General features: G+C 41.1%; 1 long non-coding RNA gene across 3 annotated transcripts; it reads left to right on the top strand.

The window, feature by feature from the left end:
* Positions 1 to 60: 60 nt before the first annotated feature.
* LOC112540531 (uncharacterized) lies at positions 61 to 27,166 on the top strand. 3 transcript variants are annotated; one of them, XR_015795296.1, is made up of 4 exons: positions 61 to 125; positions 7,911 to 8,061; positions 8,885 to 9,858; positions 26,261 to 27,166. It is a non-coding gene; the product is annotated as an uncharacterized LOC112540531 (long non-coding RNA). The 3 variants fall into 3 exon arrangements; XR_003084608.2 differs by having other exon boundaries at positions 7,911 to 8,950; XR_003084618.2 differs by having other exon boundaries at positions 7,911 to 9,858.
* The last annotated feature ends 2 nt before the right edge of the window (positions 27,167 to 27,168 follow it).

The following is a 27,168-nucleotide window of genomic DNA, read 5'->3' as shown; positions in this document are numbered from 1 at the left end:
CAAGTTTATGACAATGATAAAATTTGCCAATCATTAAACTATACACTTAGTTCAGAAGGTCAATGCGAGGAAAGATAAAGGAAGATGAAGGACTTCATAATACTCCAAAATCAGACTGCAAACTTGTAAGTAACATTTTTTTTTAACTTCATCTCTTTCTCTCTCTTTTTGATGTTCCTCTAAAAAATCAAGGTGGTACAGTATACAAGCTCCCCTCTTTTCTTCCCCAGAATTATCATCACAACAAGCTTGCGTGAGGTAGGTTGCATAAGGAGTAATATACATCAGGTTTTTTACATTGACTTGGGTAGTTTAAGGCATGCTGGTTGGAAATTGTAGTGTGAGAAATCTGAAGAACCTGGCTTGAGGAAAACTTGTCTGAACACATGAGTCAACAGATAATAAAGTTTCCACACTGAAAGAAAATTAGCTACACCTGGGCTGGGTTCATGCATGATACCTTTTCCCAACTTGGGGCCATTCCACATCTGAAAGGTGGACCAGGAATAGTCCTAGGACTGGAGAAGGCTGTACTAAGCCACAATGGGAATGGTTTCCTTAACATGTTGTGGAACCCATCACATTTATGGTTTATCATGTTATATGTATCAAAGCATTGTGACTCATTCAGTGAACAATGGCTAAGAAAGGCAGGGCTTAGTGCAACTCGGGATCCCTCTGTTAAAAAACTTGCATATCAGAGAAAAGTCCAAGCTTATCTCCTTGATGGACTGGCTTTCTATGGACACTTTTTTTTCAAGTTTTGCTTATTTGGTTCTTGGAAGTGAAACAAGTCAGGGTCAGTGTGATTTGCTGTTGGTTTAGATTAGAACATCAAGATCCTAATTTGGAAAAAGGTAAAAGTTTGTTCCTGGCGGGATATCAAGATGAGTGAAAGACGTTGTGCTGGACTAGACCAATTTCCTTTCAGTCCTGTTGTCTTAATCTACAGCCTTCTGGATTGATCCTTTTCTCCTTGAATTTTTAGTTTTTTAAAATTGCATATTGGATGGGATCTCTTGCAAACGCACCTTTGCATTTAAGGCAGCCTGCCCTGAAATGCGAATTTGGCCTTGTGAGAACCATGATAACGTCCATTTAATTCAAAGCATAATTTTTGTTCTCAGTAGATAATATTAATAGGGGGTATTTCCAATGGTGGAGACAGGTGATTGGGGCTGGAAGGCAGTGGCGGTTTGTACATGAGTCATTTGGCAATTGTTTTAAAAAGTGAAAATGTGAAGTTGAAAGCTCCAGACTTGGTGGCCACTTCCCAAATCCCATCCTTGTTTATCAAGAAACACCTAAAAAAGGATCAACATTTAAAAGTGGTGGGATGTTCTCTGCAACTTTTATCTTTTTTTCTGCAAAAGGGGAAGAGAAAGTTTCGGAAATCATGCTCAACATGGTCTGTGCCTCTCACCACCTAAATCCCCCTTCCTCAATGCGTGTGGGCACCCCTTCAAGTCAGTATTGACTCCTGGTGACTGCCTGGACAAGTCCACAGTTTTCTTGGCAACATTTTTTGGAAGTGGTCTGCCATTGCTTTCTTCCTAGGGTTGAGCTGGAGGGCCAAAGTCACCTAGTTGGTTTAGGCAACCTGCTGGTCCCAGCTCCCTGGAGGTCACCATGTTGATGCTGAAGTCAATGAGGACACCTGATTGGCAGAGCCCACTGCAGCCGAGAACTTCTGAGCTCAAGAGACCTACCAGTGGTTGGTCTATCACTGTATACTTTAATGAACTAAACTAAACCCAGTTGGTTTGGTGCTTTCTAGCTGGTGCCTTTAACCTCTACACCAAACTGGGTCTTCTCCTCAATGTGGTGCCCTCATGTGTTGGATTACAATTCCCATCTGCTTCCCTGAGACTGATAGGCATCATCCCCCAGTGTATGCAGAAGATGCCCAGTGGAAGAAGAAGCAACTTAGGTTTCCAAGAGCAAAGATTCTCATGTTGTTGGGACAATGGGGCTAGTATGTGTAATGCTTATGTTGCCTCCATATTACAGGACTTCTAGCACAATGAAGGGATTCTTAGGAGCAGTTTTGTCTTTTCTGTAGCTCCTGTCATTTCTTATCCAATTTTCATGCTGAGTATCGAGACAAAACCATTGTAACACCAATACTGAGGTTTCTGTGGTTAAGAGAATGGTCAGAAACCAGCACAGGTGCCATAGCAGAAAAAAGAATACAAATTAGAGAACTTAAAAGTCCTATGGAGAAACCAACCAGTTCCTATATTCAACATCTGGACACAGATGCCCTAGTAGATGGAAACTCTTTGCAAGTATGTCAGCTGTTCTTTACACCTCTTGGGGAGGACACCCTGCTTTCAGATAGTGTGGTGGCCCCTTTCAATTCCTTCTCTTTTTGTTATATAAATAAATCCAACTAATTTTAATTTAATATCCACTTCCACATTTTCACTCATGGCATCAGAAATATTTTGGACAGTTCCTATGAATGTTTCAACCCCACACCATCTACCTTTTCTGCAGATGAACTTCTGGGCAAAACCAACCTTTCCACCCCACCAATTATTAGAAATGTCTCTCCCTGCCTCTGCTCCATCCACTTTCTACTGGCCCTGTACTGAAAAAGCTAGGACACACAATTAAATATAATCAATCAGATGTTGAAGAACTTGCAAGCTCAGACGAAGAGCTTGGTCCAGCCCACATTTATATCTACACATCCGAAGCAGTTTGGTGGTTTCCAATCGTTGATAAAGGAAAGTAAGGACCACCATCTTTTTTATACTAGGGATCCCTGCCCCCCCCCCCCCCCGTATCTCCATTCATCATATTGCACTGATTCATTTTGCAGTAACCCATCCTTTGAAAAGTCAAAGAAGGCCATGTACAATATATTTTGCTGACTCTAAACTCTGGTTCAGCATATAGAGGTGGGAAGCCTGAGATTTTGAAAAGTAAACAGAACACCCACAACTGTTTTGCAGAAGTATCTCCTTTTTTTTTTTAACATGCAGAGTTGAGAACCCAATGTAACTACTCACCCATCTCGACCCCCTGGGAACTAGATGGCTCTCATTAAAACAAAGTGGTGAAGGAAATGGCAGATAGAAGCGTGACAGTGTGACCGTTTTAAGGTGGGGACAATCCAGACGGAATTCCGCTTGACAGCACAAAGAGCCTAGATTCACAGCTTGGTTCTCTTGCAGTCCCAGGACAGCTGTCTCTTTCATCCAACGCCCTCAGCTGGGCTGGATGGCAGTTCTCAGAAATGCTGGCTGGGAAATGATGGGAGCCACAGGCAAACTTCTGCGGAAGGTATCTCAGTATGCTTACTTGTGGAAAGGAACGTTACAGAATCCCGTGGGACTTACTCTGGAGTAGAAATGCTTAGGGTTTCATCCCGCACTCCTATATTTAGTCTTTCCCGATGCTGCTGTTCCCTGCAAATTTGTGAGCAAAGGCTTTTTTGGGTTTTTTTTTTTTTTTGCAACTATGATCTCTCTCCTGAAAGGGTTTAACTCTGAAAGCGATTAATGTGATCAGCAGGAGGGTCGGGGGTGTGTCACTTTCTGCAAAAAAAAAAAAAAAGGAAGGATTTTTTTTTTTTTTTAAAGTTATGCATTCTTGGAAATAAAGGGCTTAAAATATTTTCTGACGGTTTGTGGGGATATTATGAAAGAAGGTATCTTAGTCGAACGTGGTAACAGAGACCTACCCCGGCATGCTCTCTTTCTCTCTGACGCTCACATATAAGTTATTCTGGTCATGCAGTAACCGTTCAGAATCTCTGCCCTGGAAAAGGCTGCTTCTGCATTATCCCAAAACTGATTGTAGAGAAAGAGCCATTATTGGACAATATGGGGTTCTGAACATCGCAGTCATATCTCTCCTTCTCTTTTTCAGTTGAATACTTTAAAGAAAATGCATAAACAAGTATGGTGAAGAGCATGAAAAAAGGATCAACAAATATAATACAATACAAATTAATAAACCAGGGATTTAATCATGCCATAGAAGTTATAACTTTCTAATATACTGTTAGAGAGCTAGTTTGGTGTGGAGGTTAAGGCATCAGGCTAAAAACAGGGAGACTGTGAGTTCTAATCTGGCCTTAGGTATGAAGCCAGCTGGGCAACCTTGGGCCAGTCACTCTCTCTTAGCCCTAGGAAGGAGGCAATGGCAAACCACTTCTGAAATCTTGCCAAGAAAACTGCAGGGACTTGTCCAGGCAGCTGCCAGGAGTCAAAAACTGATTCAAAGGGAATATATACTATGTGTGTGTATGTGTGTGGGTAGAGACACACACACACACATATACATACATATAGATATAGACACAATTAATTAGTTGTAAATAGTTAAGTATATTGTACGAACTATATCACGATACAAGACTAAGAATCATGATTAAAGTTAAACTAAAAATAAACATCAAGAATCATACTTAACACAATATAAACCCACCAAATAAAATAATGTTATAATAAATTCAATCCATATTCCTAACATCTATTCTGATTTAAGTGTCTTGTAAAATTGAAATAAATGTTCTAGGTAGAGATAAACCCAGATTTTGGGTGTGGAACCAATCCATGTATTTGCTGTAGTCCAAGAATGGTTTCCAGTTTGAGCTGAAATCTGTGTCAGATTGTCTGTTAAGGTAGGAAGTTAATTTAGACAGAGAAGTCTACTCCCTGAACCTGGTTAGCCATCTTCTACTGAAGGAATCAGACAACCTTTGCAGCAAGAAGCATATTGTATACTTTCACCGATTATTATATACCAGTGTTTCTCCATCTTGGCAGCTCTAAGATGTGTGGACTTCAACTCCCAGAATTCCCCAGCCAGCCATGCTGACTGGGGAATTCTGGAAGTTGAAGTCCACACATCTTTGAGCTGCCAAGGTGGAGAAACACTGTTCTATATTGTATAATACTAATTCAGTGGACTTGGGAGGGATATTTAGTTTGGTGAAGTATAATAAGAATATTGTAGGTTGAAGTGGGAATTCAACTTCTAAATTTGTTTCATTCTAATATGAATCATTTTCCAAAATTGAGTAATGTTTATTGCTTCACTCGCTTCAAAATGTGTAAGTTAAGCCCTCTTGTTTCGGGGGCTTCTCTAATAGCACAGCTGCTTTTAACTGGGCCAACTGTTCAGTTATATTATGCCCCTTACTGTATGTGGAGAGTTGTTTCCCATGACCTGTTCTGTGATTTTAGAAGCCACTTAAAAATTCAAGTCCTTAGTTTATGATGATAGACTTTTGAGGACTGATAAAAATTCTGGATTGAAACCACAGTCTTTGTAGAGCATCCTTCTCTAATCTGGTACCGCTGAAATGTTTGGGCCATAACTGGTTCTGGCTAGATGGAATCCCCCAATCACCAGAAGTTTCCAAGTTGAAAGTAGTTGCCATTATATGGGCCCACTAGGCAAGTCCATTCTAGATATGGTTCCATTTCTTTATTTCTACCGCTCAACAGTTTTCCCTCTTAACTTCACTGGGTTATGAATGCTTCAGTACAAACTGATGGGTCAGGAGTCATCCTCCCTTACAAGAGACAGAACACATCTGGATGCTTTATATGTTGCATCTTGGATACTGGATTTGGGCGGTCCTGTGCTGATACGGCTGGTAAATTACTGAATTTATTTAGATCTGCATGTCAATGCTCTTAGCACAGGCCTCCATAAGATTTTACCTTGTCTAGGAGAACAAGAAGTAGGCAGCTGCTCGGCCATAGTGCAAGCCAGTCCATCAAGGAGATAAGGAGATAAGGAGATCTGCAGAAACACAGATGCAAATCCAAAAAGAGTAACTACGGTTTCAATGGAAACGCATCCCCCTCCCCAACGATGATTTAGGTGCCTGCACAGGTGCTCACTTCCAGCTCAACCTTCACTTCTTTTGCCTTTGGCTATTTATTCTTAGCAGGAATCTAGACAAGATTTGCTTCTGCTCAAGGGAGCCTTGATAGTCCTGTTCTGCTCTGGAATTCATTGCAGAACCTGTTCTTCACTGTAACTCCAGCTTTTGCAGTTTCTCAAAGCATGGATACTTTGCACATGGGCGAAGGATAGTCCCCTTCTCCCCAAATCTTTATGTACAATGTGGGAAGGAAGTGCCTGCGTTGCAGGAGTTGATTTTTTGGGGTTATGTTCTTTGACAGCGTTTGAATTCGCCCCTTTTGAGCAGAGAAACAAAGAGGAGAACTTTTAAGCAATTTAGTCAGATTTCTTAGGGTGCTCCGTGGATGGAGTAAAATTCCAGTCTTTTTTTTGCATTCATTTTCTTTTAAAACTGTTGTGATGTGTGGTTTCTGTTAACTGAAATACATATATTAATAATAATGCTGTTGTTTTTCTTTTCTTTCCATTGTAGCTTAATTAAGCCATTCTAAGGGAAGATTGTCTTTGTCCTAAGTTGAGCACAAAGGCTTTTCTAAATTCTCCAGCAACCTGTAGGTAAAGAAAATAAGTGATTGATTTAGCTGGATTTCTCCAAGGGAAGGAGAAATTCTCCAACCATTTTTTGAAAGTATGACTCTCTTCTTACCTGCTCCAGGAGCACCACAACTGAAAAAGGCCCACAGAGGTCTTTGTTTTTTGAAATCTAATGAAAACATGGGAAGTTAGGGGAGACTTCAGGCAGCCGGAAAGAGGGATGGGCAATCAAAGATGGGAATTTAAATGCCCTAAACATGGAGAAGAACATTCCACTTCACCCATGAAGAGAAATGTTCTTCTTCATGTGCTCCTTCATGAACCTGAAGAACCATTAGTAGGAGAATGGCTCCAGTCACCACTAGAGAGAACTGACGCCAGAAAAGGAGGCCACTCTTGCTGGACAAGATGGCTTTTCATGACAGGCAGAGAAGCCGCAACTTTTGCTTGGAGGTGGCAGAGTATGGGGTGAGCTGAATTGAGTTCAGGTCACACACACACACTGGTGGGTAGCCACATGACGAGCAAAGCTCAGATGCAATGACAACAACAGGAACAATCTGTGGGAGAGGAACTTGGAATATGACCAACTTCCCTAAAACAAATAAAAGGGGCCTAGGCCACAAAACATGTGCCTTCCCCTTCCCCCCCAAGTTTTAGAGTTCCTGCCCCAGATCTTTGACCGTTAGAAGACAGAACAGGAGAGAAGGCACAAGGGAGAAGAGAAGAGAGGAGAAAGAGCAAACCAACCCTGTGTGTGTTTATGTGCATTATTTTTGACATTGTGCAATTCGTGCACCACCCTTACGTCTCTGCCTTCCCTCCCTGGAAAGGAAATGTAATGAAACCACACACACATTTGCACCCCAGCGTATGAGATTCAGAATATACTTTACAAGAAAGCAATTAAAGCAGTTGAATGAACTGTGCCAAATCGGATCTCCTTCTGCCCTCTCTTTCTTCCCTCTCTTCCATGGGGTTCCCATTTCAGCTTTTCTTGGTTCCGTCCACCATGGAGTGTTCGGGCAGCCCACCCCATGTTGATTTGAATGTGAGCTCTGCCATGTAGTTTGGGCTGGGGTGAATACAAGTGCTCTGGTTTTATTTGGACCCGAGATATCGTCTTTGCAAAGAAGATCTAGGCCTGGCTTTGAAAATGGTTTGGAAAGTGAATTCGAAACATGACAGCTAATTGGAGCTGATGGAAGCAATTATACAGGCTTTGACTGTGAGTCCATTTCTAGCCCCAACTCAAAGTCCTGGTTTTAACCTTTAAAGCTCTTCCTTTACTACTCTACACTTTCTCCCTCGAATCTTCATCAGAGGCAAAGCATTTTTACTGGTGGAACTCAGTTTGTGGAATGCCCTCAACCAAGATCTTTCTAGCATTGCTGAAAACAACCCTTCCTCTTCCATTTGGTATTTTAAGACCCCATTTCAGAGTGATTTTTTTGGAGCTGATTTTCTTTTCTATTAAATCACAGAAATGGCTTCCTCAAAAGTGTCATTCCATCCTGAGATCAGGAGCTCTATCCAAACACCTTGAATCACCTGCAGGAGAGCTCTTCAGAGAAGAACAAATCTTTCCCAACGTCCTGTTGGATTATTTAATCTAAAGGCACCTCAAGAAGCAAAGTAATTGGATGTCTCTTTGAGTCATTCCTCTACAAGAGAAGACATCTTTTGGTTAACAAGTTTTAATTGTATTAATCACTGGAAAATTTATTTTAGCGCAATCAAACAAAATAGAGAATTGTTGTACCACTAGCAACTTTCTTGAAATGATTCAGGGCCATGTAATGTTTTATTTTCTTTTTAAAAAAATATGTGCATGTATGCACGAGCACCATTAAGGTGATGTTGATTTTTAGCACCACATAGATAGAGCTTCTCCAGGATGATCTGTCCGTTGCATGGTCCTTGAACCCTCCCAACAATGCACCTGTCTACCAACCTTCACTGGACCAAGTGGTAGATTATAGTCCATAACCTTCAAATGAAGAGGCCTTCGTCTTACAATGGATTGATCTGGGCTGATCATCAACATCCCTATCATCATATTATCAGTCATGTCTCTGAGAAACCACAACTAGTTATAGGAAAGCTATGCTGAAAAGGCTCTATAACTATCTACGGACATTTTAAAAAACGCACGTGAGTTTTTTTGTTGCATGAAAACTCTAATACATTTTCTTCCTTTAATACTATTTATTAACACTGATATTATTAACCCAAACAGGCAACAAAGTTGCGCAAACATTTCCAAGAGCACTACAAATTTCCTATTTCAATAGAACTTTTGTGGACTTGTCTGATACAAAGACGTAGGAGGAGAGCCGTGCTTGTCTGCGGTAACACAAAATCAGGCAGCACCTTTTCTGACTCACAAATTTTATTAAAAGGCAGAAGCTCTTTTTCTGACTCTTCCTAACCTTTTTTTTTTTTTTTTTTTTTAAAGACAGTGATCATGGCCAGCCTTAATCTTTTTTTCTTGGAGGAAAACCTACTCAGCTTTCACCACCAAGTAAGGAAATTCTGAACATGCTTAGCTGAAGGCACTTTTTTTCCTCTTGATAATTCACTTGAAAAACTTTGGGATTTAATCTTTCTGGTGTAATCTTGGGACTTTGGGGAGTGAGCCAACACCTGTATTTTCATGTAGCTTGTGCCTTTATCTGTTCAGCTGAATGGCAAAATAAGTAAAATATCTGTAAGAATTCAACATGAGACTTTTATATATTGAAGATCAGGAGAGTTAATCACAAAGTATTCTCAAAAGTAGGAGATAAAAATGCAAATACATTATTTTGCTATCTGAGTTAACACCTGAGACCTCTGGTGGGAAAGGAAGTGAGTATCTTGATTCAGGCCTACATGTATGAATTACATTCTCCAATAAGTTCTAGTGCAATTTCACCCTTGGATTTCTCTCAAGATCTTTTTTTGGTGCGTGTGTGAATAAGAAAACTAGAAGTAGTTTTCTCTTCCCCTTGTAACTGAACACCAACTCTTGTTTTAATTTCTGTTGTCCATGATGGGACAGTGCCATTGCAGAATTTCTTGGTATCCGAAGGGTCATGAGTCATGGAGAAGATCCAGGCAAGCTTTCAAAAAAATCAAGCTTGATAGTTCCAGAAGACTTAGGAGAACAGTTGACATTATTTGGAAGGGGGCATTAAGTCCCTTCCCCTGAACAGGAGAAGACGTTTCACATGACTGTTATTAGGACTGAAACTAAGCAATGAATATGAAACATTCTGACATTTTAAATACCATGCAAATATTGCAAATGATTATAGCTGGTATGTGGTTGTTGTGGTGCTGTTACTATTAAAATGTTCATGCATCTGGATGAATAATAGACTGCATTTTGACTCCAGTGACTTGGCTCCTAACCAAGATTTAAGAATCGTGGAGGTACCACTGTAAAAGGTATGCTGTTCCAAACAGAGAGGTCTTTTGCAAGATTAGTGGTATCAAATCCAGTAAGTTTAAAATGTCTAAATATTTGGCAAATCCTTTTGGTATTGCACCAAAAGCTTCAGTTCAATCAGTACGACAATCAACCTTTTCCTTGATAATCTTCAACCTCAGTTTGTAAATCATGACATTTTGTTATATTTCCAGTTGTTTTTCATGAATTCAACTGTCTCCAGGTATTGCCACATCAACGAACCACACTAATGTCTGGTGTACTATATTCAAAGGGCCTATCAGTATGAAGTTTGAAATCCCACAACATTTTGATCTCATTTTACAAAACCTTTTCAGCCACATGGTCCCAGTAGTTTTTGCAAACAGGAAAGCTGAATTTCCTACCTAAATTCCAACGGACAACTTTTGCAACCTTATCATGGTATTGTTTATACTCTGAGCAATTTCACTATAGCCACTAATGAATTGATTTTCAGGCTCTTCTTCTTATTCTGCAAAGTCAGTTTCTTCAGTAGAGCAACTTCTGGAGAACAAGCTGCTTAAACACCAAAACCCAGTGAAGGTTGTGTGTTGGAGAGAAAAACGTTGGACCAGTTCACAGCTGGAACAGGTTCAGCTCCTGTATTGCCTTAATAGCAGTAGTAATGACTTTTTGCTCAGTCGAGGACTATTAATTTGCAAATATAACAAATGGGCACATTAACTCCTTCCCATGCAAACGTCAGTTAGAAAATATTTATTTTAAAATGTATGTTTTCTTTGCTTATGCAGTTACACCAAAACAAACGAAAGCCTTTAGTGTAAGCTGTGAGTCATCCTTTCCAGTGTTTTCAAACATTGGCAAAGGAAGAACCTGGATGTGGAGCTCCGTCGGATACTGAACGCAGCACATTTTGTGTCACTGGGAAGAAAATGCTTGTGTTTACCAAGGGTCCTTTGGCCGGATGCCATTGCTGTTCCCTTATGTGCATGAAGGGAATTGGGATCTGGAAAGATTAGCTTGGTAGCTCATGTTCAAGGTTCTGCCTTGCTTTGACTGTGTTGGCCACTCAACTCGTTGTCTAGAGCTGGACTGGATTTGAACCATCACAAGATCAGCTGAGTATGAACTTCGTGTTTCTGATCCGGTTCCCAAAATGAATTTAAGTTATTGTTTGAAGCTCTTTTGAATTTTGCACTGCAGGTTGCCAGTTTTTAAAACGTGTGTGTGTGTGTGTGTGTGTAGAGAGAGACAGAAAAAAAGAAAGAAATTGTACAAAAATACAAATGTTCATGAAAGAAATGTACAAAAGGATTAAATTAGGAAAGCTTGTTTCCTATTCTTTCTAGAGAATAACCTTCCCTCAGAGATAGAGGTGTGTAAAATACCCCTTAGTGTATATTTGTGAACCACAGGAGGAGAAAAGCGCTATTATTTTTGTTTTTAACATCTTTCTCCACACAGCTTGATTTTCCTTTCTGATGCCTCCTCTGCCATTTCTCCCGTTGGTGCTCCTCCCAGTAATGCTTGTTGTCTTGTGTGTGAGGGGAATCTTTGTGTTTTTCTGCCTCATTTCTTCTGTTGAAAAGGGATGCAAACCACATAAACTTTTGTTTTACTTTTGATAGTACATAAAGATATTCCTCAAAGATTTGTTGAGAGGAACAATGATGCGATAGCCAAATATTTCCAGACTGTACAATTTCAGATTCAACTGAATTAATTCTCTTTCATTAAAATCCTCCTCCTCCTCCTTATTTGCACATGACTGTAGTTACAAAGAAATAATTATGGGCAAATGACATTGTGGTGGTCTATCTGTGTGGTCACTAGGAGTCAAAAATGACTTGATGATACATAATCAATCAATCAATCAATCAATCAGTTGACACTGCAGTAGCTGGAGATAGAAGGATTAGCATGAAATAACTAGAAAAAAATGGGGACATCTAAAAACCTTCAAAAAGAGCTTGAGCAGATGTGGGGGAGTAATAGTGTTGCCAATGGTACCATCCCAAAAGATCTGGAAAAGCATGTGGGCACAGTAGGGATGGCCAGGATCTCAACATATTGCTTACAAAAAGTTGTGTTACTTGGAACACCACAGATATTATGATATCTTTAATTGTCCTAGATCTTTGGGAAGGATCTGATGGTTAAAAGTACCAAATCCAATCAGAACTATCTGGTAGTCTGCGCATAAATAATAATAATTATAAGTGGTGCACAGAAAATTAGGGGTCTTCTACCCCCTGTTAAGGACAATGCTGTCTGCAAAATTAGAAAACAACAACAGCAGCCCTTTATTGTCTTAATTTCTATGTCCTCAACTATTCTAAGACAGCCTTTCCACTTTAAAGATACCTTATTTGTAAATCAACAATCTTCCTTTCAGATAAATACAGTCAATGAAATAATGCAGACCAGAGAACAGTTTTATTACCTGGATGACAACTTGGTATTTGTCTTTACTACAGGGAGTCCCCATTTTAAGAACAAGTTCCGTTCCCAAGGTCTGTCCTTAAGTTGAATTTGTATGTAAGCCGGAACAGTATTATTGTATAATACTGTATAGGTAGTATTGTGTAATGAACTTGAACCATTGTGTATTTAACTTGAATTTTACTACAGTAGGCTCCAAACTTAACTATGGGTTGTCTGTAACCTGGGCGTTCTTAATCCAGGGACTACCTGTATTTTGAGGTCCTAAGAATCAAAAACACTCAACGCCAAGAGCAACAACCAAAACACAAACTCAAAAAAGGTCTCCAGATCAGTTCCTTCTTTCTGAGAAACGTGCTTCAAAATCAGAACATGGCAGGAATTTCTGAACGTTTTGACGGAGACCTGATCTTCTGCTCGCTTTCTTATCTAATCTGAAAATAAAGTTCAGTGAATGGCCCACAGGTTTTTAAGCAGCATCCCATAAAATTCATGTGGGAAGGGCCGGTTGTGCATGCTGCAGGTTGATTGAGAAAAAGAGAAAAGAAAAGAAAAGAAAAGAAAAGAAAAGAAAAGAAAAGAAAAGAAAAGAAAAGAAAAGAAAAGAAGAGGAATCTTTGAAATAGAGAGTAAAGAAACTTTGCTAGAGATGCTGGTTCTGGCATTACACGAAAGGCTTCATGTTTTGTTTCTCAATCTTTACTTGAGATTAAATTCCATTGATTTCAGTCATATTCCCCCCCCCCAATGATGTGTTTAGGATTGGGGCACAAGCAGATTGTCAATTGAAAGGGAAACACAGTTTTTCCTGTAAATCAGTCTATTGTACTGACAGTGCGGTTTCCAATCTTCTGGGTTTTCTAGCTTCCTTAAATATTCAGTTAAATTCTTTAGTTAACATAAATTAACTCCCCTCTTCCCCCAGCATTGTACTGGGGAAATCCAACAATTCAGCTGCTTAAAAACCTAACAAAAACATTTAACTGAGAAAAAATGGAAAATAATTTGGTTTCGTGTATGGGGTTTTTTTTTTTGGTCATTCAGAGAAAAGAGATATTAGAGGAAGAAAACATTATGTTAAATGTTATGTTATAGTATATGTTATGTCATGTTACGTTGTCATGTGTGTGTTTGTGGGAGTTTCTCTTCATTTCTCCTTTTTGCTAGTATGTCAAATTCTTCAGTTCGGTAAAGTTGAGATTTTTTTTAAACATGTGCACTAACCTTTGAACATAGTTTGGTGCAAATTTTTACAGATGCAATCTTTTTTTTTCTTTGCAAAAACCGAGATCATTAAACTAAACGGCAAATAATATTCCATTACGTAACACATTTCAGTACATAATCATACATGTACATATGTACAGCCATTTCCCATATATATATATATATATATATATATATATATATATATATATATAACTTCATTAATAAATTCAGTAAACTGCAAGTGCTAAGTAATGAAATGACAACTTCAGTACTGATTTGAAAATGCAGTTTGAGAAAATTTACATTCATATGTGAAGTAACTAAATTTCTAACTGGTCCCTAACAACATTTCCAACAGCATTTGATGTAACACGCTGTTCACTAGATGGTGCTGTCCTGTTTGTGTGCAAATATATATATAAATCCACAACCCTGTATACAACATGCATTGCAGTCCAGCCCAACAAATGTGGATTTGCTTAGTATTTGCATTGTATCCTTTTCTAATGTATTTCCAAACTGCATAAGTCATATTTCCATTCTATTCTGCATTGGTCAATCTTACACTGTATCCTGTGATCAGTTCTAGATGCATTTGGATTCACTGATACTCAAATTAGTGATAATATATCAAATGAGACTGCTCCAAGCAGGAATAAGTGTAGAACCAACCCTATAAATCAGTGTTTCTCAACCTTGGCCGCTTTAAGCTGTGTGGACTTCAACTCCCAGAATTCCCCAGCCAGCCAGGCTGGCTGGGGAATTCTGGGAGTTGAAGTCCACACAGCTTAAAGCAGCCAAGGTTGAGAAACATTGCTATAAATACACTTCTACAAATGTTAACTCAAAAATAGAGTCAGTGTAGTTCAGATGGGCCAGCTCAAATCCATCTTCAGACATAGAACCTCAGGGGTGTCTTTGACCAATCATTCTCTCTTGGCCCCACATCATAGAACTGCTGTTATGGGAAAAATTGGAGGAGTGAATGCTATATAAACTCTTCTGGAGGAAAAATGGGAGAGAAACCAAGTAAATAATCTGTTGAGCTCAGTGGGCCAGGTTAGAGATAGATTGTCGTGGAGAAAATTTATTGATGTGGTTGCTAGGAGGTGAAAATGACTTGATGGCACATTGTCCATCCATCCATCCATCCATCCATCCATCCATCCATCCATCCATCCATCCATCCAAGGACTGTATTAAAGCCTTCTGCATCAGCAAAAGGATATGTAGAATTTTACAGAAAATTCTGTAACAAAGAACCAACATTTAGCCAGTCTGGTCTAGTGGTGAAGACTAGTCCCACCTTAGGTGTGAAAGTCTGGCTGGGGGACTTTGGGCCAGTCCCTTTCTCTCAGCCCAACTCACCTCACAGGGTGATTGTGGCGGGGAAAATAGGAGGAGGAAGGAGTAGGTTCACCACCTTGAGTTATTTGTAAAAATAAGAAAGGCGGGATAAAAAAAAATCTTAAAAAACAACATTGTTTTGAAAACCTGCTAGCGTGAGCTGTAATTCTTGGTTGATGCACCAGCTCCTAGAACTGGCTTGTAAGGCCAGTAGAACAGACAGGACAACTTGACTGATTGCTCCAAACGAAGATATCCAGCCAATCGTGGACCTGAGTGCCACCTCTGAAGAAATGGAGACACCTGCAAGATATCCTGGAGATGATCCCTTTAGATCAGATTTATCTACTTGCAGCTTCTGAAAGGCAACACCACGTTGGTTAATTTGCAAGGATCTGCCTCCCTCTGGTGAACAGACTTGAAACTACTGATAGGAGCTGTTTGGTTTGCTCAAGCAAAATATGGGATAGGGTTCTCAGGAGCAAATTTCACCAACGTCTCAGGACACCACAGTAGCTTTCCTTTTAGAATGTCTTGGCAATGCTTGTTCCCGTTCATTACCCCTTCAGACTTGGATCTGGTACCGAGATAGGTGAATAGGTCAATTTTATTTTTGCTCAGTTTCTCAATCCCCCCCCACCCCCAATCTATCAAGCACCGTTTGGGGCTAAGATTGTTTTAAAGGTTTGCAATGAAATTTGTATCTATTTTTGTGCACACGTCAAACATAAATAATGTTGTTTGCCTGATACACGGGTTTTCTTATCCTTCCCACTTCCTGATGTGATACGTTTTTGTACAATTTTTGGCAGATGCATTTTGTACTATGTTTGGCCTAATTTATATTATATTATGCTATATTGGCCAATTACAGTGCAACATTTGGAAAAAATATTTCAAACGGTAGCTAACTTTCACTTTAGGTAGTGGTTTGAAAATGTAAAGTGAGATAATTGCGTTTATTGAATGCTAATTCATCAGATTCCTCGACTAATCCAAGTGGGAGCTAGCCAAATATCCATTCTGAGTATTGGGCATCACTTGGAACAACCAAATGATACATCTACATGGAACCTCCAAATTGTGAACAACATACCACTGAATAGTGGTTGATAGGATTCTGCACTTTTCAGCTGGCGTTGCTCACTTTACAGATAGCATAAGAACTTCCATTCTAAGGAGACCATTGTCTGACACTCTGGACATCTTATCCAACTATCCTGGCCACTTCAAGAAAGGTTGATATATGTACAAAGCAAGGGAAACAGGAAAACATCACAACTTAAGAAATGTTGTGCTTACACAAGACTCAAGTGGAGCAGGAACTGTCTGATAAATCTTCCTGTCCAGAAAGAGCCAATGTCCATTGTTGGGTGGGTGAAGTCAACATACAGGTCCCAATTGGTATCAAGAATCTGCCACTTGCATGTTAATGTTAAACCAGATGTGGCTCCTGTTGCCCAGGCAGGCCATGGCAAGCTAAATTATTTGAGCCTCTTAACAGGAAATTACCCCCCCCCCAGTGATTCTCCACCAATTCTCCCCATTTCCACCTTGCCAACTGTGCAAATTGTGCCACCCCCATAAGGTGGGCTACTTAGGAAAGAACCACAAGAGGTTCAGCATAATGAGATGGAAGTTAGCTAAGATTTTAAGAATCTTGTTCTCGCTGCATTTGGGTGTACGAGATAATGGCTAAAAATCCTCTTTGTGCAGAGGAAGTGAGGTTATGGCCTCATCTTGCTGGAAAAGACTGCTTCTGTTTGGTTTCGCAGCTGATACGTCATGAGCTTTGCAGCTAATATGCCATATGTAAACTGATGTAAACTTGCATAAACTCCTCCATCAGTCAGCCATCCACCAAGACAATGTGCTCCTGAAAAAACCTCTTATCTCCCTTCTCTTCCATCACCGTGTGCAGGTGTACCCACTCACCCCTACCTAGGATGGGCCTATGTTAATTTATAGGTATATATGCACATTGGGAAGGAATGTTTTATTTATTTATTTATTTTATTGGATTTCTCTGCCGCCCATCTCACCCACAATAGGGGACTCTGGGCGACTTACAAAAAACATTAAAACTATAAATACATCTAATAGCTATAATTTTGGTAGGAATGCAACATATCTCATCCTTGTAGAAATTTAATTGGATAGAGGATGACTCAGTGACTTCTTACTCACTTTGCTTTGGCCCACGTGCTAAACCTCAATTGACAATTTCAGCCTTGGACTGGACACAGACCTTGCAATGGGCCCTTTGCAATACAGAATGATCTCCCAACCATTTTTCAATCTGAGAATTGTCTTCTATAAAGTAAAACACATCGACCACCTTCTGTGACAAGACGCGCTGCAATCTCTCCTCAATCAGTCCCTATTTCTACCCAAGCTTGCCTTAGTTCACTTCAAGCCCAAGTGTGCTTAAAGATTTGCTTAGCTTCAGCCTAGCATGTCATGTGAACAAAAACTATAATTGCTTATTTAATCGGGTGTGTGTGTGTGTGTGTCAAACAAAGCATATTTGTTTTTCTGTATTTTAAATGAAGAAATGAACAATTTTTACTGGGCTGGAGACTTAACCAGCAGAAGAAGGGAGCAAACTGGGTGGCTGAAAAAAATTCACTGCAGAAAGAATTGAGTTCATCTTCTGTCTCACACTGATTATGTTAGTACCCAAGTGTCTATTCTTCTTCTTCTTCTTCTTCTTCTTCTTCTTCTTCTTCTTCTTCTTCTTCTTCTTCTTCTTCTTCTTCTTCTTCTTCTTCTTCTTCTTCTTCTTCTTCTTCTTCTTCTTCTTCTTCTTCTTCTTCTTCGCCTCCGCCTCCGCCTCCGCCTCTTCTTCTCCTCCCCCTCCTCTTCCTCCTCCAACCATTGTGTGCATCCAAGACTTATTTTTCAGGGTTCAAGGAAATGATAATTTTGAGTCCTGTGTAGCTGCAAGAAGGTGCTTTGACACACAGCAGAGCTAACAGATTAGTGGAGGCACTTTAATTCCACAGAGATCTGCCCAGCTGCTTCTTTCAACTGAGGAGGACAGGAAGGTTTTATGACTGTCCACTTCCTGGGGAATGTGCATCATGGTCTCCAGAGGAAAAGATCATGGTGGACTTTGCAGGCTAGGAGGAAAGGGCAACCTTGGTTCAAGCTATTAAAAGAAGAATGCTGGCACATTCCAGTTACAGGAATGAGGCTCGCAAGAGATGGCCATGAGAAAAGTGGGTTGTGGCACTACAGCTCTTTTAAAAACAGATCAAAGCTTTCTCCCTCTCCCTCCATTACAGAGGAACAAAACACAGAGATAGTAAAGGCATGAATTTCAAGAAGGATGGTGAGGATGATAACAGATTAAGAATGGCAGCTGCCTTGAAGAAATGCAATTGCTACATTTACGACTACTATTGAATGACTTGCCTGAATTGCTACCACACATGGCTGGTCTGTTAATTGGATAGGGTCCGAGTTAGACTCCAATGCTTTTCCTTATGCTTCTCTGAAAAGTGGTGTTATACTACAGGAATTGGTCCCATAATTATGATGATGCTGGTAAATATGAAGACAATTATAATAGGAAAAGACTTGTTCTTTGGGTCGTTTTCATTTTAAGCTTTGCTTAAGAATGTGTTGGAACGTGAGGAGAACCTGCGTGGCTCCCCCGTGTAGTAAAAGAACGCATCTCATTCAAGAGCCTTCAAAGTGTCCCCTTTTCACAGCTGAAGGAAGCAGAATTCCTACCCAATTATCGGCTACTACAGCATTAACTGTAGCCCTCCAACAGGAAGGATATAAACAGGAAAATCCATGGAAGAGATAAAGGGTAGATGTTCTACATGAGAGGGGAAAGGTTGCAGAGTTGTAAAAATGGCCTTTGCTGCAAAAAACAGAGTCCCACCAGAATCTGTGAGTACACAGCTTCCAACTTGGTGTTGGCTATTTCTCAGAAGTACCTTTAATACATTTAACAGATGAATCCCTTTTGGGATCATCTCTTTCCTCCCCCCCACCCCAAGGAACTCTTAGCATTTATTTCTTGTCTCTTTTCAACTAAACTGTGCACGTGTTGCATCAAGGTCTAAATATGAGAAAATAAGAAAGAGAGCAGCAAAAGGCGGCCTTGTTTTCCTCTCCCCTTCAAAACACACCAAGGCTGGCTTGTTGGAGGAAAGCTTGTCTGTGCTCTTTGATGCCTTGAGTTTGGGTCAGATCCAAGAATCTGCTTTCCTTCAGTCTCTCAGAGATTCTGCAGGTTGCTTTCACAAACAGGCCCCAGAGAAGCAACGGTGGGCAGGGTCTTTACTTTTCTAGCCAGACTCAGCGTAACAAGGAAGGTTCAGAAGGGAGGAGAGGACTTTGGAAACATGGCAGGGCCAAACAGGAATGATCAATCCAGTGATAGGACCCAGGTTTTGATGAAGGTGGGCTTTGGGGCCAAGGGGATCTGGTTTCAAAGATATTTCCAGTCTCCATTCAACAGGTTGGTTCTGATCTAGAACAGGGGTGCCTGTGACCTTCCAGAGCTAGAGTTCCCAACATCTCTCACCATCGGCCCTGTTTCCTGCAGTGGTAGGTCAGCAGCATTTGGAAGACCACAGGCTTGATTTAGAAAATGGTTTGAGACTAGGATTCCCGAAGGCTTGTCTGCTGTAGTAGGAGTTTCCAGCTAAATAAAACCTTCATTGACACTCGCTTTGTGGTGATCTTGCCTTCAGAGACAATCAGAAACGAGGCTTTATTCACAGTGGTGATGGCCTAATTCCTTTCTGGCAAGTCCTTGGCCTGAGACCTGAATCGTTGGCTTTCTGGTGCCAGGAGAAGATGCTTATATTATCCTGAGCTTTCAATGGACTTTAGTTTAATTCTGTCGTTTTCTGAGATTTTGTTTATAGAATCTTTTTTCTTTTTTTACATTCTCAGCTACTTTGGAGCAGTTTTACAGACAGGTAAATGGAAATGTTTTAACTTTTCTTCAGGCTGGAGGTCACCCTTCAGTAACGTGAGACATTACTCCAAAAGCTAGAAGAGATGCTCTATTTGATTTGATTTAAATAGAATACAATGAACATATTCAATTGAATTAATTAAATAACAGTATTATGATTAGTCCCCAAGTATTTAATCCTGTTCCTTTTTTATAGCATTAAACTTTACAGTGCCATGCCAACGCGTAGAGAGAATCTGAGCCCTGATCCACAGACTTAATATCACTGATAAGGACATGACTCAGACTGAGAAAGGCTTGGCCACAGAGCATCTTCTCAGTTCCTTCTACAGACCGGGCAATGTATAAAAAGAGGCCATTTCTGATGCTCTGTTCCAAGGCTGAGTTCACCCCAACCCCAACCCAAGTTCTTTTTTGTTTAAATCATGGTTTGTTGAAACCACAGTTGCCAAATCACAAGTAAGGCTAAGCCATAATGGTGAGTTCACCCATCACCTGAAGCCCCAGAACACAACCATATTACGGCTCAGTGTTATGCCTGAACCACATGTAAATGGTTTGCAAAGAAAACCCACTCTACAAATATAAAGATTCAAGCTTGTTGTCTAGTTGAAGAAACCCAGAACGCACCATATTTATAATGCAAATATTACATACCTCCCTGTAGCATTTTAGACTTCCTCCTTCCCCCTCTTCTATGGACGGCTTGTTCCCCATCTCCCCATATGCTATATTTTTGGGGATGGGGGAAGGAACCATCGCTCTAACTCAGGAGCTGAAAAAGCCCATTCTTGGTAGTTATTTTCAGCATGCCCAAGGTTTCCGAAACATTGCCCAGCTTGGACTGGATTTCTCTAAAGAGCTTCTTTCTCCGGGGTAATTGGAGAAGGATAGAGTTCTTAAGCTGGCCCAAAACGCTGGTACAAGTCTCTCTTAGAAAGCAACTTCTGTTCATTTGTTAGGGCTAAATATCCTTCTCTAATAAGGAACTGGAAAGGGTCCAGGACCCAGTTGTGAAAGGGAAAACTGAATAGAGGCTTTCCAAATTCCATTATGCCAACGTCTAAACTGTACCTGTTTGACTGGAACAGGGAGTGCGTGCTTCTCCTTGTGTTGCTCCAGCTTATCCTTGCCTCGATGTTTTGCAGGAGCATCATGTTCTTCAAATGTGCTGATTTCCCCTGGTAAAACTGCATTTTAGGCTGTACTTATCTGTAGCTTTTCCTGCCAAACCCACTACTCACTGGTGCGTGCTGAGGTTTGAAATTCTAAACCCTTGGGTTCTGGGGAACTCAATTTCTATAATGCACCAAGAAAACATTAAGGAGTAATGGCAGTGAAAAGCAGAACGAAACGTATTTTCCGGATGGGAAGGAAATGTATATTCTGAAGTTGAGATTTGGCACAACTTGCTATTAGATCTAAAGAAAGTGGATTTCTTATTTGGCTTCTTCTACTTTCAAGATAAGAGCACAGTGGCTGAGATTCCCACCTTTGAAGTTTACCAATCCCAGACTGCAAACCTTTTCTTCCTCCTCTTATTCTCCAAATGGTTGGGTCTTTGAATCTAAATTTAAAAAGGACAAAATGGTCCAACTGATGGACAAGGATAATGTGCTGCTCATTCTACTTTAGTTATAGAATGCAAGCAAGCTATTTGCAGAAACTGGGATAAGACCACAACAAAAGCTTTGTTGAATTGCACCACAAATACGTTTAAGCTTCCCACCTCACAGTGGCCCACCAGATGCCTCCAGGGCGTTCACAAGCAGCTCTCTCTTGTATCTTAGCTGTTTCGGACATGCATGCTGTGTCTTGTTCAATATCATTTGGACCCGTGCCTATTTCTTTTGATGGTCTTGACTACAGCCAAGGTAGAAGCTACAAGCATAACCTATTCCACGTTAAGCTTCATGTTTTGTAACTTGTACCTGCATTCAAAGATAGCGTAACTCCAAGTTTTCTTGTGGGAAAGGGGACATTTGAAGGGGCAACCAGGTTGACCTTGTTTCCTCTAAAGCAGGGTTCCTCAACCTTGGCCATTTGAAGATGTGTGGACTTCAACTTCCAGAATTCCCCAGCCAGCCATGCTGGCTGGGGAATTCTGGGAGTTGAAGTCCACACATCTTCAAGTGGTCAAGGTTGAGGAACACTGCTCTAAAGATTCACCACTCTCCAACCTCTGCTGCCACTTGAACTCCCTACTGTTTGGGTCTGTATTTCCCTTCTTTCTGTCCTCCTCGTGTTCCTGAGCATATGGACTTCACTACCCCACTGGAGGTGGCACTGGGTCAGGAGCAAAATGGCTGTTCAGCTGCCAACCCATTGAATGTGTCTCCTTGTAGACCAGTAGAGGGGAAGGGAGGTTGGAAGCTATAAAAACAGTGATGCTGTAGATTCTAGTCATGGCAAGCCCTGGGAAGCAGACAAGGCATCCCCTTACGAAGCCTGCTTCCTCAAGCAAACATATTTCCTAGCTCCTCACCCCAACATTATCTATGCCTCGTTTTGCTGCTTCATCCCCAGTGTTTAGACATCCCACCATAATTGGTTTCATAGGAGAAACATGCATATTTGAGCATCTTGTTCCCTTTTTGCTATACTTTGACATGTTTGATGCTCAGGAGAAGTTGGAGAAGCCACTCCACTTGCCAGTCAGGGAGCAAAGGACAGGACTTCACTGTTGAAGTTCAGACGAAAGTATTTGCCGGCCAAGCCAAAAGAAACAGTTAAGGGAAGAGTGATTCCCAGAGAGATTCATAAGAGGAGATGTGTTAAAGGTTCTGCCGTGTCTCTATTTACTTACCATTTTGAGGGCGCATATGCTTGATGTAAACTCCTGCAATGCCATTCCAGTGAAAGCCAGTGTGTGATGTAACTGCTTTCCACTTCTTTGCACATCTGGCAGGTTTTCTTTGAATGCTCTCAAGGCCCTTCTGCTTCTGGACTGCTCTGATTATGCCTGGAGCTTCTGATGCTGCCAACTCAACATTGCTGGGTGGGATTCCAGAATGTCTTGGGAATGGACAGGACGAATTGGACAAACCTAGACAGTTCCAGAGACTGGTGCCAGCCCCAATCTCTGCCTCCTCTTTGCTAGCAAAAACATCTTAGAAGGTCCTGGACCAATTTAGGTTTAGCGCTGCAACCTGAGGAGCAATACAAATGAGGGAGCTGTGCGTTTATCTGCATAATTTCCTTGAACTTTACCTGGCCAAGAATGTAATTACTTTGTTTACTGAGGGAGTTTTCTCTGCCCCTTCCAAACGGGGCATTCCAAGGGGTGTATAGCCAGTGATCCTAACACATTTAATGTCCAAAGCAATAACAAGTTGTGCTTGATTTGATTCCAATTTTGAAGTTGGACTTTTGATTCAATTTAAGGACAGACGATTGGATGTGCAAAAGCCTGTCAAATCTCCAAACCTTTGTAACTTGGTTGGGAGGTATCCAATTTGATTTGCTGCTTCAAATCACTTCAGAGTTTGGAGTCAAATCAACACATATGCAGAATCGCCTTAGAATCCAAACTCTGGACTGAATATTCACACAGTCCTAAACAGCCAGAGCCAGAATTAGGTTGGTAGAGAGATATAAATTCATGAGTCCACTCAAGTTCAGAAGAAGGGTTCAGAGATTTCTTGGCCTGAATTGGTATTATGAAGTCTAGGGAGAGACGCCCGTGCTTCTGATGACCATTTCACAGCTATTTCTTCCGCTGGGCATAGGACAAGTATGTACAGTCTGCAATTTCCCAGAGTTAGAAGAAAGGGAAGAAGGATGTTCTGATATGTGGGGAGCTGTGATGGAAAGTATCTACGAGGAGGAGAGTGATGTGGGAGATCAAGGCTATCAGGAGGGAGGGGACACGTTCCAGGAGGGGAAAGGAGACAACATAGTCCCCAGGGGGAGCATGAGAAGCATAAGAGGTTCAGGATAGCCACTCCCTAGCCTCTCCCAGGGTGTATCCACTTGTTGCAGGAGTATAGATTTAGTTTGGCAAGATTCTGCCTATAAGGTACAAGCAAATAAAGGAACTGTACTCAACTGGATTGTTTCATCATTGTTCTTCGGCTGGGCCTGACATGAGCCATCATATGTACCACATTAAACCAATTGTAACACTCTCTTTTCTTTAAAACTCAAGTAATTCCATTTTTGTCCCAGTCTACCCACTATTTAGGCTCAAAAGCCAAGCGGTGTTCTTTTAATGTAGATATGAACCATGCCATATCTCAGAGTAATGGATTAGGGCAGGTTATGAATCCTGCAAACAAATAATAAAAAAGTAAATAAATGTTCCCACTGGCACCAAATTACAACACAGTAATACCCAGACCACATCTTTTTTTGGTGGTGGTGGTGGGGGTCAGATCCCCATGACTGTGCCTTCATCTTGTCCCCAACCCACAAGTGAGAAAACCTTAAATTGTCCTTAGCTGTACCAGTGTTTAAGAAGTATTTTTCCCCTTATTTTGATGTCATTCAAAGGCAGTCTTGAAGTGCCTAAACATGTGATATGCACTATCTTGGAAGGAAATCGGGAGACTGCAGGGCCTGGGAACAGAGGCAGCAGAGACACCAGAGGGATTGGCCATAGGGACAGCACTGCTAACTCAAGAATGGGTGGGGATCATTAGAACTGTGTAGGGATCGGGCACTTTGGTACCTAAACATTCAGGCCACAGGTTGCAACTCAAGATGGAGCGCCACTTTCCAATCAGAAGGTAACATCTTCAGGTCTTCATGGTGAGCCTGTATACCAATCTCTCCACTCTTCCAAACTTGCCCATCAATCACTTGCTCCTCCTGTTTATAAAGGAAAAAAAGTTACTTGTTACTTGTGGCACTGGCTGTCTCTGATGGTTTCTGTGCTTCCCACTATATCTGGAAGTATGGGCGTACTCTGGGTCCCATTGGTGAAGCAATGTCACCTGGTAGGCCCCAGGAAGCATGCCTTTTTTGTCATAGTGCTGTTTTGTGGACAGCCCTGACCATGTTGGCCTTCCAGAAGACTGTGAAGACCTGGCTCTTCCCCCCAGGTCCTGGGGCTGGGATATTGATGGCGCTCTGGAGTAGATGTGTTTTGTCTGATGATAATGTGATTTTAGGGCCCCCGATCCAGTTTCTTCTTAATGTATCTGTAGAGTTGCTTTGCTTTTATTTCTGTTCGCTGCCCAGAGTGTGCAGATTGCCTTGGGTAGATGGGCACCTTCATAAACTTGTTAAATAAATAATAGATAAATTGCAGCAGTGAAGCTGTTGTGAGGTTCAAGAGACCAAACAAAACCAAAAAAGTCTTTTCCTGTGGTCCCTAAAATAGGAGCCCCAGAACTGCTGCTCACCTGTCCAGTCTTCATGGTGATGTGATGTTCTCCCTGTACTTTGCTGAAGCAACAAGGCAAGACCTCCCGCCCCATTACATCAGGGCTTATAGCTTGATAAACGGTTCCTTGTAAATTAATGGCATCCACCAGCCTTTCCAGAAGCTGCGGCCTTCCAACCACCCCCTTTGGATAGTAATACTTGTCAACATGACCGGGGATCTTTCTTCTAATAATATTTTGAAAGCCCATGTACTTGTCAAGATACATCTGCCCTTCCCTGCCTCTAAGGAGATGTCCTTTTGTACAACCAGCCTGCAAGACTTATAATTTGCCTTTGCCAAGACAAATGCCCACATTTTACTGGAAGACAAATAATTCCTTCTCAGTGGCGAAGGATGAAAGAGACTTGCCCTCAAGGAAGGTCTAACTTTCACACAAGAATTTGGGAGAAGAATGGCCCAACAGAGCTCCCTTTGTGAAACTAGCTAACTGCTTACGGCTTCTAATATGTGGCATGTGCATTTGGGTTGGGATGACAAGGAGGAGAAGGAGGTGGTGGCTCTTCCAGAGTTTGCCCAAAATTCAGCTTTCCTCCTCCTGTTCTTAAAACAACAAACCCTAAGAATTACAAATGTCTTGAATGGATCTGGCCATTTTTCATTTATTCACTGGAATTAGGGGAGCAGGGGGAAGTTGGCAGCCAATGAAATGGGAAGTGAATAAGGCAGGAAAGAATGCACATCCTCAAAGTAGGTCCACCCTCCCCACTTTCGAGAACTGATGCAAGATGTCTCCAATACTAGAGTGATTTAACTAGAGCTGTGTGCCAATGGCCTTCAGAATTCTTTGCCATAATTACGTATAACTAGAGAAATAGAGAAGAACAATTTATTGAAAGTGTCCAGGGATGGAGGTGGTGGTATTCAGGCTGAAATCCTATGGAGAAATCCCTTTGAAATTATTGAAAGGGAAGGAACCAGAATGATTGCCTAATGGAATCTCCTAGGAATCACTTTCACAATGGTGCTGCCTGGTTTAAGCCAGATAGGCTCCTTAAGTGACCTTCCAGCTATTCCTCCTACGTCTCTCTGAAGGCTAGCCCCCCCAAACTTACAAAAAAGAGAAACTGATTTATTTATGTTTGTCCTACAGCAGGACACCTCTCTTGAAGTTCAAAACAAAATGTAATCAGAGGAGGAAGAGGAGGAGACGGCAGCGGAGAAGAAGAATCCATCAGATTCTGAGGAAGTATATTCCATCACAGAACAGCTTGTATTATTTATTTTAGTTGTCCAGGATGGTAAAACCTTCCTTTTGTAAGCAAAATAAGTCTAAGAGCCAAAAACCACAGTTTTCATGCTTAAAGGACGTATTTTTAACTATTAAATGAGAAGACAAATCTATTTATCTGAATCACAATCTTCATACTAGGATATTGTTCACAACAGATATTTGATATGCCTATGACTTGGTATGAGAATTAAACATAGGACTGAGGAGGAAAAAGATATTTAAAGGCTGTTTATAAGACCAGGTTTCCTTTTTCATACTGTTCCACTTGGTGGAAGAAAGGGAATAAGTTTTGTCCTCCCATTGTCCTCCCGTTAGAAAGATAATGCCATGGTGGGAACTCTGCAGTGATGGCTTGAAAAATATCTAGCAATTCTTTAGAGTTTTCTTCCCATGCCCAACCCAATGCAGTGAAAGTAGTTTTTTTTAATTTCTCCTTGAGTGAAAACAGAGTGACACAGTCAAACATTTTTATGTCAGTGCTAGAGGCCCCCAGGTTTGGCAACTACCTTGGGATGCAAAACCAAGATGGTAAACAGGGAAGTTCTAGAACCAGTGGGGGGAAATAGAAACCCAAGGCAGCTTCAAAATGTTCTCTTTTGACTTCTTTCTTCTGTTTTCTCTACCTTCTTCTTTTGTCCACTCTCTTTCTTTCTGTCCCACTTCAACAACCTTCTAAAAACTGACATCCACGTTCTTCTGCCTAGGTCTGCTTTGCACAGCTCATTGTCCCTGGACTGCAAGAATGAAGGCCAGCCCTGCCATTAGGC

This window comes from Python bivittatus, unplaced genomic scaffold (assembly GCF_059951505.1).
Source record: "Python bivittatus isolate LINGU-HERP-01145 unplaced genomic scaffold, Pbiv_v1 ctg000190_np1212, whole genome shotgun sequence".
Classification (NCBI taxonomy): domain Eukaryota; kingdom Metazoa; phylum Chordata; class Lepidosauria; order Squamata; family Pythonidae; genus Python; species Python bivittatus.
This window is presented reverse-complemented; position numbering and strand designations above follow the sequence as displayed.